Raw genomic sequence first — 13,219 nt, 5'->3', positions numbered from 1 at the left:
AACTGGTCTCAGGTGGACAGCACAGCTACATTCAATAACATTGAACATAAACACTTGGCACACTCTCAGTGGGGTACATTATTTACTAGTAATAATAGTAATGATGATGATGATACCTGCCAAGCAATTCTGACCTTTACTTAATTGGTTTGTTGTTGGTATTGGTGCCAGTGTAGTAGTAACTCTGAAACTATTTTGTACATACCACATGCTAAAACAAATAAGCAATTATATTGATGTTGTTAGGAAAGAAGGTTTTCACACTGTGGGAAAAGGGGATATAAAAAACTACTGAAACCAGGGCAGGTAAAAAGGAATCAGTTGTGCTGAATATAAACTGGAACCACAGGCATACAATCACAATTTAAAATAGTATATAAATATTTCTAAGTTTTGTCCACTGTAAAAGTCTAGAAACAATGACAGTCCAGTAACAATAAGCATGCTTCAATCCTAGATCTTGGTTTCTAAATACTATTTCTCACTAAAAAGAACCTGAAATCCTCGGGAAATGGCTGATTTCAGGGCAGAGAAAATACAAAGTGAGAGCCAGGATCATCCCACAGTGCCATCAAGTAAGAGTGACGGGGTGTGTCAGAAGCCACAAGGGTTAGCCTGAAGTGCTTACACTGCCGCAAACATGGCAACATATGAACATGGGAAAGAACGACCATCGGAATGTTGGTCTCTCCCTGAAACCGAAGCTCTAAACCCAAGGTGATGGTGCTTGAAGGTGGGGCCGCTGGCGGTAATTAGGTTTAGATGAGGCTGTAAGGGTGGAGCCCTCAAGATGGGATCAGTCCTCTCTAAGAAGAGGAAGATGCTAGAGCGCTCTCTCCACCAAGTGAGGACAGTGAGAAAGCAGACGCCAGCGAGCCAGGAAGAGAGCGCTCGCCAGGAACTGAACCTGCCCAGCCCTCGACCTTGACCTTCCCTGCCTCCAGACTGTGAGAAATAAGGATTTGCTGTTCACGCCACCCAGTCTATGGTATTCTGTTTACAGCAATCCAAGATGACTAAGACAAAGTAACATTGTATAAGACACTGAATTATAAAAATGATCTGTGACTCCACAGTGATACTCAAGCGGGAAAAAAAAAATACAGAAAGAAAAGGGGAAAGAGAGGAGCTAGGGAGGAAGACTGCTGTTTTATAACTGACAAGTGCTAGCTTACAGATGAAAAAAACCATTGGTTAAACCTAAAGAACACCATTTTCCCATCTCCAACACAGTGACTGATTTAGGCAAAGTCCATGAACAGATACTAAAAATCACTGGGTGAAAGGTTGTTGAAAGACAGGATATTTACTTGGCTTAAAGAATCAGTGCATGGATTGCTTATTAAATGGTAAAAAGTCATCCTTACAATGCACAGATTGGGCAGACAGCACCTTTAACCAAAGATCTAATTCAGCACACGTGTCACGGTCCTTCAGTGGTGACGCAATGGAATATCGTTAATATAAAATTGTCACCAACTCCCGGACTTTACTCAAACTCATGTCCATTGAGCCGGCGATGCCATCCAACCATCTCATCCTCTGTCGCCCCCTTTTCCTCCTGCCTTCAATCTTTCCCAGCATCAGGGAAGGGGTCAGTCGCAAAGAGTCAGACGCGACTGAGCGACTGAACTGAACTGAAGCAAAATGTCATCTTGAATTTCACCATGAGGGTGCAAGACATGTAGGGCTGGTATGAGCTCCTCAGAACTTTCAATGCCATGGAAAGGCAAAAAAAGGGGTGGGGGGCAAGGAGACGGTTCTGTAACAGATTACAAGAGACTAAGAAGATGTGGTAATTAAATACTATGTCTGCACTTTGATGTGATCCAGGATTGAGGCAGTGGGGAAATGCTATGGTGATAAAGGATATTGTTGAATATGGACTGTATATTTAATGACACTACCACATTAATGGAGAATTTCTTGAGTGTGGTGATTGTGATTCTACAGAACAATGTCCTTGTTCTCAGGAGATACATGCTGGGTTGAAGTGTCATGATGCTGCAAACACCGTGAAACGTTAAACTCATCCCATTCCACCTGTTTAGTTAGTCATTTTATTTCTAAGATTATGCGCGAGAGAAAGCCTCAATAGAGCTACAAGTATCTCACACGCATAGAAAAGCTGCTAATCGCCCTTCAGAAATTAGCACGGTGACCCATCAAAAATAAACCTCCTTGACTGAACTCTGTCATCCCTCGCCCCACCCGCCAAGACCTTACAGCGCGGCTGTGTGTGGAGAGCCTTCAAAGAGGGGATTCGGGTAAAACGAGGCCACTAGGGTGTCCCTAATCCAGCATAACGATGTCCTTTAAGACGGGGGAGCTGGGGACGGGCAGGTATTTTGAATACCATGTGAAAACACAGGGGAAGATGGTCATTCAAGCCAAGGAGAGAATCCCCCGAAGCAACCCACCCCGCGGACACCTGGACTTGGACTTCTGGCCTCCCAAACTGTGAGAAAATAAATTTTGGTTGTTCAAGCCACCCAAATCTGCGCTTCTTACTGCGGCAACTGAAGCAAACTCACACACTGAACTTGGGCTTGTCTTGATTGAACTTCTCTTTTGCCAGGCAAAGGGTCGAGAGCAGCTCCTAGCTCACAGTGCCCAAACGCACTCTTTCCCCCAAGACTCCGCAGGGCTGCCCGCAAGGTCCTTCATCCAGCCCCACTAATCGCATCTCCCACAGCCCCAGGCTCCGGAACGCCCTCCAACTCCTGGCTGGCGCCTCTGTGCCTCTCTCTGAAGAAACACACAGGCCGGTCCTCCTGCCTTGAAGGTTTCTCTTCACAAGCCCTTACAAAATCGGAGGCTTCTCCTCCTCAGTCCCTCTGCTCTTTGTCAGCCCCTAGTAAGTTCCTTCCCATGAAGCATTAAAACTACATGTTCACTCACAATTCTTCTCCAAACTCTGGGGCCTCGAGAGCAGCAGGTGCATGTTCTTTATGTGTAAACCACAGCACATCCATATCTTCAGCGAATTAAGGTAACATGAAATACAAACAACCCTATACCGCCAAGTTGAGCCTCGTCTGGCTTTTTCCTTACTGACATGTTCAAGGGACCGGAGCGGCAATCACGAAAAGGACTCTAAAGATCAGCCTCCTAGCCAAAGGCAGAGGAGTGATACTTAATTCCCCTCGTTGCCGCCTGTACTTGGAGACAGCCAGATTTTCATGAGCGTTAACAGAAATGAACCTCAGAGAACTGAGATTAAATGGAACGTACCTCAGTGTGAGCTTAAACCAACCTCTCTTTCCAGAATAAACTGCAGAATAATCCATCTGAAGTGCCCGGCAAACCACTCCTCCTGCCCAACCCGGCCGCAGAGCAGCCGCGCACAGCCAGAGCGCGTCCCCGACAGCTCTAACACCCACGGCAAGGACGAGCTGGCGGAGCCGCTACCGATGAGGACGGCCCTGGAGGGGGCCGCGAGGGACATGTAGACCGATGCCCAGATCCTGCTCAGAGCCCGCCCGAGGCCCCTGCTTCCACTCCACACCCAGACCCACAGAGCCTTAACCCACCCTTTGCTCGTGACTCAGCTCCTCGCCTCCCGACGACCCCCTCCTGGAGGGCACTTGCGGTGTTAGAGCCTTTCACAGGTTGATGCTCCTTTATCCTCCACTGACAAGTTTTCCCATTTACTCCTTCGTTCTTGTCCCCACTGGAATATGCTTTTCTGGTAAAGACAACACAAGCTGCCAATTCATCCCCAACCTCTTCACCCATCTGCAATCCAAGCTGACCTTTGTCATCTTACACAACTTCAATAAACATAATGATTATCCACCTTGTTGCAGAATACCAAATAACTTCCCCCTCCCCTAAATCACTTGAAAGTTTCAGACTGGAGGTCCCATTACCCTCGTGTACTCATCAATGTATTTCCTAATTCACTGCAGTAGGACCATTAATATCAGGAAATTAACACTGATACACTACCACAGACCACACCCACATTTAATCAGATGCCCTAATAATACAAAAGGATAGGACCCAGAGTCACAGGCTGTATTTACTTGTCATGTTTCTTTATTCTTCTTCCATCTGGAAGAGTTCTTCAGTCTTCCCTTTCCCTTATAACCTTGACAATCTGAAGATTACCATCAATTAATTTTGCAGCACAGAACAAACAGAAGTCGTGTCAGATTCTTTGCGACCCCAAGGACTGTAGCCCACCAGGCCCTCTGTCCATGGGATTCCCCAGGCAAGAACACTGGAGTGGGTCGCCATGTCCTTCTCCAGGGAATCTTCCTGACCTAGGGATCGAACCCGTGTCTCTTAGGTCTCCTGCACTGGTGGACGTGTTCTTTATCACTAGGGCCCACCTGGGCGTTTGTGTGATGTTTTCTCAGGAAGAGATTATTAGGGTTATACATTTTTGGTGGGGAGAGGGGAGATACTACAGAAGCAATACTATCATTTTCTCCTTCTATCTTAGCAAGTGACTGTATTATAGTTACTTGATCACTTGTGTCTCCCAGGTTTCTCCAAAGTAGTTACTCTTTAATCCCTTCTTCTTTTGTATTTAACAAGTATTTTGTGGAGAGACAGCCTGAAGCTATTTAAATCCTGCTCTTTATCAAGCTTTAACTGGCTAATTTTGTTTTTACTTTAACATTTCTTTCCTGAATTAACCATTACAAGATGATTACCAATGATGACTGTTAATTCTACCTTTTATTCTACGTTTATTAGTATTATCTATCTTTAATAGAATGTCTTATTTTCCTTATTCATTTTATTCATATTAGTATGGATTCACTGACGTTATATTACTCAATGAATTGTGATCCATTATTGCTATATTTATTTTGATGCTGAAAATGACCCAGGTTTGGCTATTGGGAGCTTCTTCAACCTGACTGCTATGTCCTTTTGAAATGACCCAGCCATCCTTTGAGCACTTCCTTACTTCCTGGCACAAAATGGTGTTTTAGGTTCAAATTATATTTCCCCTCTCCTAGCCCAGAATCAGATTTCTCCAAGGAGAAACTAAGAAATTCCAACTAAGAAATTCCTCTTAGTTGCAGAATGGCGTTTAGAAACCAAGACTTGGCCAATAGGTGTGCTCATGACCACTGGATATCTCTGCTCCGGGGCTGTAAGCAGACACACCTAGAAAATACACGCAACCTCAGAGCTCTACTGGAATGTTCAAAGGTTTGCTCCTGTGAAGTAGAAAATCCTCAACATCAGTCAAGTCTCCTAGAATGCTGCAGCCTGAACTGGCCTGTCTTTTCTCTGAAACCCACACTCCTGAGGACCTGAACCTACACAGTGGAGTCCTGTCCCTCGCAGCTCCTCCTCCTCTTCCAGAGCCTCGCACTCTGGGGTCTGGAGCCGCCTAGTTCCATCCGATGAGGCAACCTTGGTCTCGCTCCTAGGCACACACTGTTTGCTTCTAACTTCCTGACTTCACAGGCTAACTTTCAGAGTCCTTGGGTCCCAGGCAGCCCGAGAGCCAGGCTTGCGCTGAACACAACTCCATTCCAGCTTCCAGAATCCAGCATCTCAGCCACCTGTTTGCTTCAACCCTAGTTGAAAATCAGCACCAGAAAGTATTTAAATTCTTAACTGTAATCCACTGTAAGCCTGCATTAGGGGTTTCCCTGGTGGCTCAGAAGGTAAAGAATCTGCTGCAATGCAGGAGACCCAGGCTCGATCCCTGGGTCAGGAAGATTCCCCTGAAGAAGGGAAGGGCTACCCACTCTAGTATTCTTACCTGGAGAACTTCACGGGCAGTGGAGCCTGGTGGGCTACAGTCCCTGTGGTAGCAAAGAGTCAGACACGACTGAGTGCCTAACACTTCACCTACATGAATCTCTAATGGATAAAAAAAAAATTTCATCTGTGAAGCAAAGTATCTTTCTGGTTTTTGAGGGTCATATTTTGGTTCCAAGGTCAGTGCTCCTCAGATAGTTCTGAGCTTCTTTTCTTTCTTGACCTCTGACACCCCAGTTTTCTAAATCACTGTTATTCCTCCCTCTACTGATCTGTACAGCTTCTATCCCCGGAAGCACATGTCTGTCCAGGTAACCTTGAGATGACTTGTAAGTCTCTGGTCCTAATACCTCCTGCGGGAGCCTGATTAAGGGTGAGGAAGACGCACAGATCATGTGAAGCAGCCATTCACAGGAAAGGCGATCAGCAGTCAGCCTCAGTCCACTTCAGATTCCATCTTCTGCCTTTTAGAAATTCCTACAGGGTTCTCTACATGATGGATGTTTAATAACATTGTCAGGCTAACTAGCAGTGATTTCTAGTGGGGATCCATAAAAAGTCACTACAAAGGCCTATAATTTTGGCCCTTAGAGCTTTCATTTTTCCAAGGTGGGAGAGTCAGGTAATAAATATCTTCAGAACCACAATGTGATATGACAATAGCTATTACGGCTCAAGGAACCAATATCCATGAAATAATCCCTTACCCGTTAATAATAGTCACACAATGTCATAGCCCACAACTGGACTGCGCTGCAAACCTGACATTCTCTACTGAAGAATAAATAAACGAAGACGCACCAGCTGGGCCTGACTTCTCTTAGCGTGAAGTAGTAAGATCTTTGTTACTATCACTGCAAACAGGAATCCATGAATTCTGAGTCAAGGCCTCCCTTTTCTAGCCTACTGATTCTCAGTTTTGGAGGGTTACAAACGATTTTGAAAAAGTGATGAAGGGTACAGATCTCTCCATGTCTGAGAAGGTAGAGACGCAGAAAAATACACAGAAGCACACAAACAGAACTGTGTCTATAACTTCACGGAGTCTGACGACCGAAGCCCCAGATAAAGAACGCCCTAGGCCGTTACTTCTCAGACTTCAACGTGCCAATGAATCACCAAGGCTGCTCTGAGTGCCTATGTTCTAGAACAGAAATGAACACACTTTTTCTGTACAGGGAGAGATGGTAAATTCCTTAGGCACTGCGGATCCTACTGTATTCAACTGCTCAGCTCTGCCACTGTAGCAGGAAGCAGCCACAGTCAACACCGTGCCTGTGTGCTAACAAAACTTCATTTACAGAGACAGGAGTCGGGCTGCATCTGGCCCAAGGGATACACTGGAAGGTACCACTTCAAAGTCAGAACAAGGACAGCAACAGCAAATCACAAAACTCAACTCAGCTCTGATTTTTTTAAGGGTTCGCACTTATTTCTACCACAAATGTCAGATTCAGTCTGCTATTTACTTACCCAGCAATTCCCATTATTATATTTCTTCCTACTGAACAACGTGTTATGAACAAGCCATTGTTCCATTTTTCAACTGACACAGTAAGGATCAGAATAATTCCACATTACGAACATTTCCTGAAAGACCTCTTGTGGCCCAGTTCTCTGACTCGCAGCGAAGTTCTATTAATTGACAGCTGACCACGCGCACGATGGAAAAGCAGAACACAGCCTCTCGTGTTCCCCGCCGCCCGCCGTTTCTCTGCTGTCATTCTTTAACAAGCCTGGCAGCTGTCAGACTCAGGCCAAGAGGCACAGGGCTGTGTTTCCCTGGAGACTTGTTTTCATAAAAATTAGGGCCCACAGGAGGCTCCCCTCCGGCTGACCCTGCCTTCGTGGCCGAAGCTTAAACGCGTGACTATGGAGTGCCTTCCCAGGCGACCTGGATGGGTGTCCTGAACATCCATCAAGCACAACCACTCGACTCCTCAGGATGGAAGTGGGTTAGGTGGGTTTTCCCCCCAAGCGGCCTGCATTTTAAAGCTCAGACCTGGCTAGCCGCTGGCTGACCAGCTACGGAAAGGATGGTAGAGTGGCTCACGTGGACTTGTACGTGTGATGAGGAACGTGGATAACCATTTCTGAGCGATTGGTAAGGCTATTTTCTTTAGAACTCATGCACACTCCCATAGAAAAACCAGCTCCAGCTAGAAATGACTTAGGTTCCCAGTGTTATTTCTAGACATTTCTCTTGGTTTCTCAAGTCAAGCCTCACCAAATTAGATATCAGCTTCCCTTAGGAATGTCGCTGTGGTATAAAAAGCCCTATGTGGTAGTCTAGGTGTCTGAGAAGAACAGTAAGACTCTCCTGAGCACAGATCAGGTTATCATTTCACATGAGAGCCAAAGTCAAATTCATGAGCAAATGTCTTTTATAAAATCCCAACTAATTCAAAGAGTTATCAGGAACAGAACACTGGAAATAATAAAAATGATCCCCTACCGCCACCCTTCACATGGCAAAGGCCGTCCATCGGCATGGCTTGGAGCAATAAACCACACCGACGGTGGTGGGTTCTGAGTACTTGTTTTGCTATTTGGTGTCAGAAGCATGTTTGAGTCTGCTATGTTCACAGCAGAACGTTTTACCTGGAAGGGAAGCTTCCTTTTCTACACTCCCAGCACACACCATCTACCAAATTACTCATCTTACGTCTACCCAGTAATTCTGGAGGGTGATGAGGAATAAGAGGAATAAAGCAACTCCAATAATATTTTTTATTTAAAGGAATACTGAAAGCATGGGTCTGTGGGTCATATGTGCTTAAACTTTTACCTCCAAGGAGAGCAATAAGATGCAGTGAAACTTTTTCTCTCAAGGGAATTTGCAAAATGCATGTTATCCTGGTTTTTAAAGCGCTGATGACTGCTTTAGATATTCACAACAGCATTGCAAAAAGGCATTTATTCACCTACTCACCCCGGTGATGAACAATTTATGCAGGGCAAGTAACAAAGGGCTTATTTCATTCATTTAATTCCCTCTATTCCTTGGGCCAGAAGTGGATCTGAGGGCAGAACGATGCTGGTGACACTGTAGGATTTTTATGCCAGGAGAGAGGCTGGGTTAAGAAGATTTTCTTGTTCATTTACAGGGGTGACAGCTCTGGCCATGCTGTGGAGGAAGGGAAATGCTAGGGATATGAGATAAAACTCGGTGAACAATGAAGTCGGCTCAGAGTGCCAGCTATCTCGCCAAGCCCCCACACCAGCCCCATGCCAACGGGGCATACAGAGCGTGCCCTTCAAGCCGCCACTCAAACCAGGGCCACCTGGGGCCGTCTGTGCTAGAAAACATCAACCTTTCATCTAATTAGTGCTGAAATTTGACATTTATAATCAAAAAGTTTTCTTCCCTTACAACAAGTTCTGACAGTTTCTCTAGCATCTCCCCTTACATGGGTAGATACATTTATCCGCACTAGCAGACACGGCCCGGTTTGGATGACTACCCTCTGAGCACTCACACACCCTACTCTTCGAGACACTGGCTTCCTATAGCAGAGGCACAGGCAGCTGGGCTGACAGGCTTCCCAGTTAAAACCATCTCCTAATAATCTTTGCATATGGTGAACCTGACCATTGTTGTTGTTTAGTCCCATGAAAAGTGAAAGTGTTAGTCGCTCAGTCATGTCCGACAGTTTGCAACCCCACGGGAGTGGGTAGCCATTCCCTTCTCCAGGGGATCTTCCCCACCCAGGAATCGAACTGGGGTCTCCTGAATTGCAGGCAGATTCTTTACCAGCTGAGGCACCAGGGTAGCCCGTTTAGTCTCAAAAGCCTGCTCAAAAATTTAGCCCATGCACACTTTATAATTCTCAGTCCAACAGTGTTGGCTCTCATTCTTGGCTTTTTCCTAAATCTTTTTAAAAAATCCCCAGAGACTATCTTGAAAAGTGGTGACATCATCATGAACTAAAAATAACCAAAGGTACAAGGGTCAGTTAGTACCAGAGTGGACCACTTTCATCTACCCCTTCTCTCTGCTTCCCACCCACTACGCCCGCACAGTCTCCTTTAATCCAGTCTTGGCCCAACCTCAGGCCTTGCTTGGTGCTGCTCCTACTGCAAAGAGCCTTTTCACCATCTCCTCAGCTGGACACCTCTTCGGCCGAGAGGCTGAGATTGGGTGAAAGGTGGTCCCAGAACACATGCACGCTCTCAGAGCACCGCCTTCCCCTGCCCGCCACGCTTCTCCCAAGTGGTTCCTTACGCGACATTTGCTGGAATGGAAGCCCCCTGAGGACCCGTAACATCACCTCATCAGTAGGAAGGCAGACAGAGCAAGGCACTGGCATCCAGGAGCACCGAACTGTCCAAAGAGAGAACTCAGTTTGGACCGAGCTGGGGCCCCCGGACCTTGGAAATTCACGGTTCAGAATCGGAAATTCAACTTTTTGACTAAACAGTTCCAGGCCTCCTGCAAGTCATTCGCCCTCACTGACTTCAGCTTCCTTGTCAGACAAGCAAAAACACCCACACCTATCTCAGGATGTTGCTCTGAGGAGGAGACGGGTTAGGACGGTGCCCGCCGGGCCGCCTATCACAGCTGCTCCACAAACACCGGCGCTTTCCCCAACGCTTTGTCTAACTTCACTTCAGGAGCAACGGTGATGTTGCCAACAAGAAAAGAGAACTTTCAGAAACAAATAAAAAGAAAGAAGCGCGTGGGGGGAAGGACAAGGAAGACATAACAGAATAACACTAAAAAACAAACCTTAAAGGACAGCAAAAGCTTTAACACACCAGCAGACAGGCTTCGCTACAAGAGTGCTTTCCATTTGCAGAAGGTCTGCTTCTGTGGCTAGCTTGAACCCCTCTGCTTGATGGTATAATGTGCAGAGTTGCTCTAAAAAGGTTTGGTGTCGTTACAGTCAGGCTGGTAAAACAGTGCCAAAAGTCTCTTGGCTCAGAACAAATTCCCACAAGTGTCCTGAATCTGTTAACTACGCAAAGATGGGTTTGCATCAATGGAAAATATAGGCATAGCATATTCTGCCTTGAGGCTTACTTGCAAAATCACTACAGCCACGGTATAAACATTTCTTTTTCCTAAAACATACCTCAGAGGAAGCCAGCCACCAAGGGTGATACAATTTGAAACGAAAAACTGCCATTTAAACACAGACAACAGTCACATCTGAGTTCACCACTGGGGTTTCTCATAGACTTCTCACGGAATGGGATTCTTGCCCCCACCCCCAACTCACCCACAAACCTGCTCTCCCACAACCCTCCCCATCTCTGTTGCTGACTCAACTGACTCTGCATCCCCAGAACAGCTCCATCCTTCCAGCAGCTCAAGCCAAAACCCTCAGCATCCTCTGGGTCACACCTCATATTCCATCTACCCCCCTCAGCGTCATCTGTTTAAGAAGGTCCTAAATCTACTCTCGGCTCCGCGGCACCCGCCTCAGTCCAAGCTCCGACCCCTCTCACCTTGCACACTAGTCCCGTCTCTCTCTGGTCCTGGCCCCTTCTTTACCCCTGCCGCCTGCCTGCTCCCAGGACCGGGTCCAGAGGAATGTTAGCCGCTCGGTCGTGTTAGCTGCTTAGCGCTGTTTGACTCTTAGCAAACCCCTGGACGGTAGTCCGCCAGGCTCCTCTGTCCATAGGATTCCCCAGGCAAGAATACTGGAGTGGGTGGCCATGTCCTTCTCCAGGGGATCTTCCCCACCCAGGGATCGAACCCAGGTCTCCTGCATCGCAGGCGGATTCTTTACCGTCTGAGCCGCCAGGGAAGCCCAAACGGGCGTCACAACGGAAGTCAGAGCGAGGGCTTCCCTGGCGGCTCAGGTCTGCCTGCCGACGCAGACACAGGTTCAGTCCCTGGCCAGGGCAGGTCGCACACGCCTTGGAGCAACTAAGCCCGTGCGCCTCAGCTGTTGAGCCTGTGCTCGAGCCCGGGACCTGCAACCACGGAGCCCACGCGCCGCAACCACGGAAGCCTGAACGCCCTGGAGCCCAGGCTCCGCGATAAGCGCACAGACCGACCCTCTGCAACAGGGAAAAGCCCGTGCGGCAGTGAAGATCCAGCACAGCCAAAAACAAATAGAATTAAAACAAAGTCAGAGGAAGCTGCAACCACCACCTTCCAGAAGCCCCACAGGAGCCTCTCGTGTGAGAAGTAAAACCCCAGCCCTTGCGGGGCCCACAGGCCGCCGCGCCGCCGCCCGACCCCACCGCGCACCGCCCACCCCTCCGCCCACCCCGCCGCGCGCCGCCCACCCCGCCGCCCGACCCCGCCACCCGACCCCACCGTGCACCGCCCACCGCCCACCGCCCACTCCGCCGCCCGACCCCGCCGCGCACCGCCCACCCCGCCGCGCGCCGCCCACCCCGCCGCCCGACCCCGCCGCGCACCGCCCACCGCCCACCCCGCCACCGCCCCCGCCCCCGCCGCGCGCCGCCCACCCCGCCGCGCGCCGCCCACCCCACCGCCCGACCCCGCCGCGCACCGCCCACCGCCCACCCCGCCACCGCCCCCGCCCCCGCCGCGCGCCGCCCACCCCGCCGCGCGCCGCCCACCCCACCGCCCGACCCCACCGTGCACCGCCCACCCCGCCGCGCGCCGCCCACCCCACCGCCCGACCCCACCGTGCGCCGCCCACCCCGCCGCGCGCCGCCCACCCCACCGCCCGACCCCACCGTGCGCCGCCCACCGCCCACCGCCCACCGCCCACCCCGCCACCCGACCCCACCAAGCGGCGGCCCCGCCCACGCCGCTCCCTCCGCCCCGCGGGCCGGGCCCTCTGCGGAGACTTCCTTAGGTGCACTGTGTCTCCCCTCCTCGGCTTGGCAGGCCTGTGCTCGGTCCCCTTCTCAGAGAGCCTCCTCTGCCGGCCTGTTCACAGATTCCAACGCTCCCAGCATCCCCTCTCCCCCTCTTGGGTTATGCCCCCCAGACACATGCCACTTCCTCACACTTGATGCGCTCCGTTCATTCGGTTTTGCATGGAGTCTAAGCCCCCAGAACAGATGTACAGTTCCCTGTACATCTCACTTGGTACCCCAGCCCCCAGAACTCTGCGGAGCACACCCTAGACACGACTAAAAAATGCTTCCGGACTTCTGTTACATCAGCCAACTAACGTCCGAGTAGACGGCAGGAAAAACAGGTCCCCATCTCTCTCTCTCTCCCATCACACTAGTTAGTTTTGAGATTTTTCAACACTTTGCAGGAAATATCACTGCTTCCATAATTTTTCAGGCCACTAGTAACTACACCACGTTTGAAGGACCCATACCTTCTATGTCACATATAGGCAAAGAAAAAGTTAATACCACTCGTTGACCATCATCTTCCCCCAAAGAGAGCTGGAAGTCACTGACAACAGTGAGCCACACCCACGTTCCATTTAACACACGGGGACCTGTCCCTGTGTGGCTGAAGCTGGGCATGGCTGCATGCTCCTAAGGAGAAGAGACTTAAGGAAGGGGCTGTGCAGGGTGGAGCGGTCTATCCATACCCCCA

At 49.3% G+C, this 13,219-nt stretch overlaps 1 protein-coding gene across 12 annotated transcripts in view; it reads right to left on the bottom strand.

Moving 5' to 3' along the window:
- Positions 1-13,219, bottom strand: part of RNF152 (ring finger protein 152) — an 84,027-nt gene that overhangs the window by 33,326 nt on the left and 37,482 nt on the right. For 3 of the 12 annotated variants that reach the window (XR_011482615.1, XR_011482616.1, XR_011482618.1), the window contains exon 1: positions 3,534-4,172. The exons of 4 other annotated variants lie outside the window; for them this stretch is intronic. The gene's annotated coding sequence lies outside the window, so the exon portion shown is untranslated. 5 more of the 12 variants (XR_011482617.1, XM_070452428.1, XM_070452426.1 and 2 more) reach the window with 5 other exon arrangements.

This window comes from Odocoileus virginianus, chromosome 22, assembly GCF_023699985.2.
Source record: "Odocoileus virginianus isolate 20LAN1187 ecotype Illinois chromosome 22, Ovbor_1.2, whole genome shotgun sequence".
In the NCBI taxonomy this organism is placed as follows: Eukaryota; Metazoa; Chordata; class Mammalia; order Artiodactyla; family Cervidae; genus Odocoileus; species Odocoileus virginianus.
The sequence above is the reverse complement of the archived record's forward strand: the minus strand, read 5'-3'. Positions and strand labels throughout refer to the sequence as shown.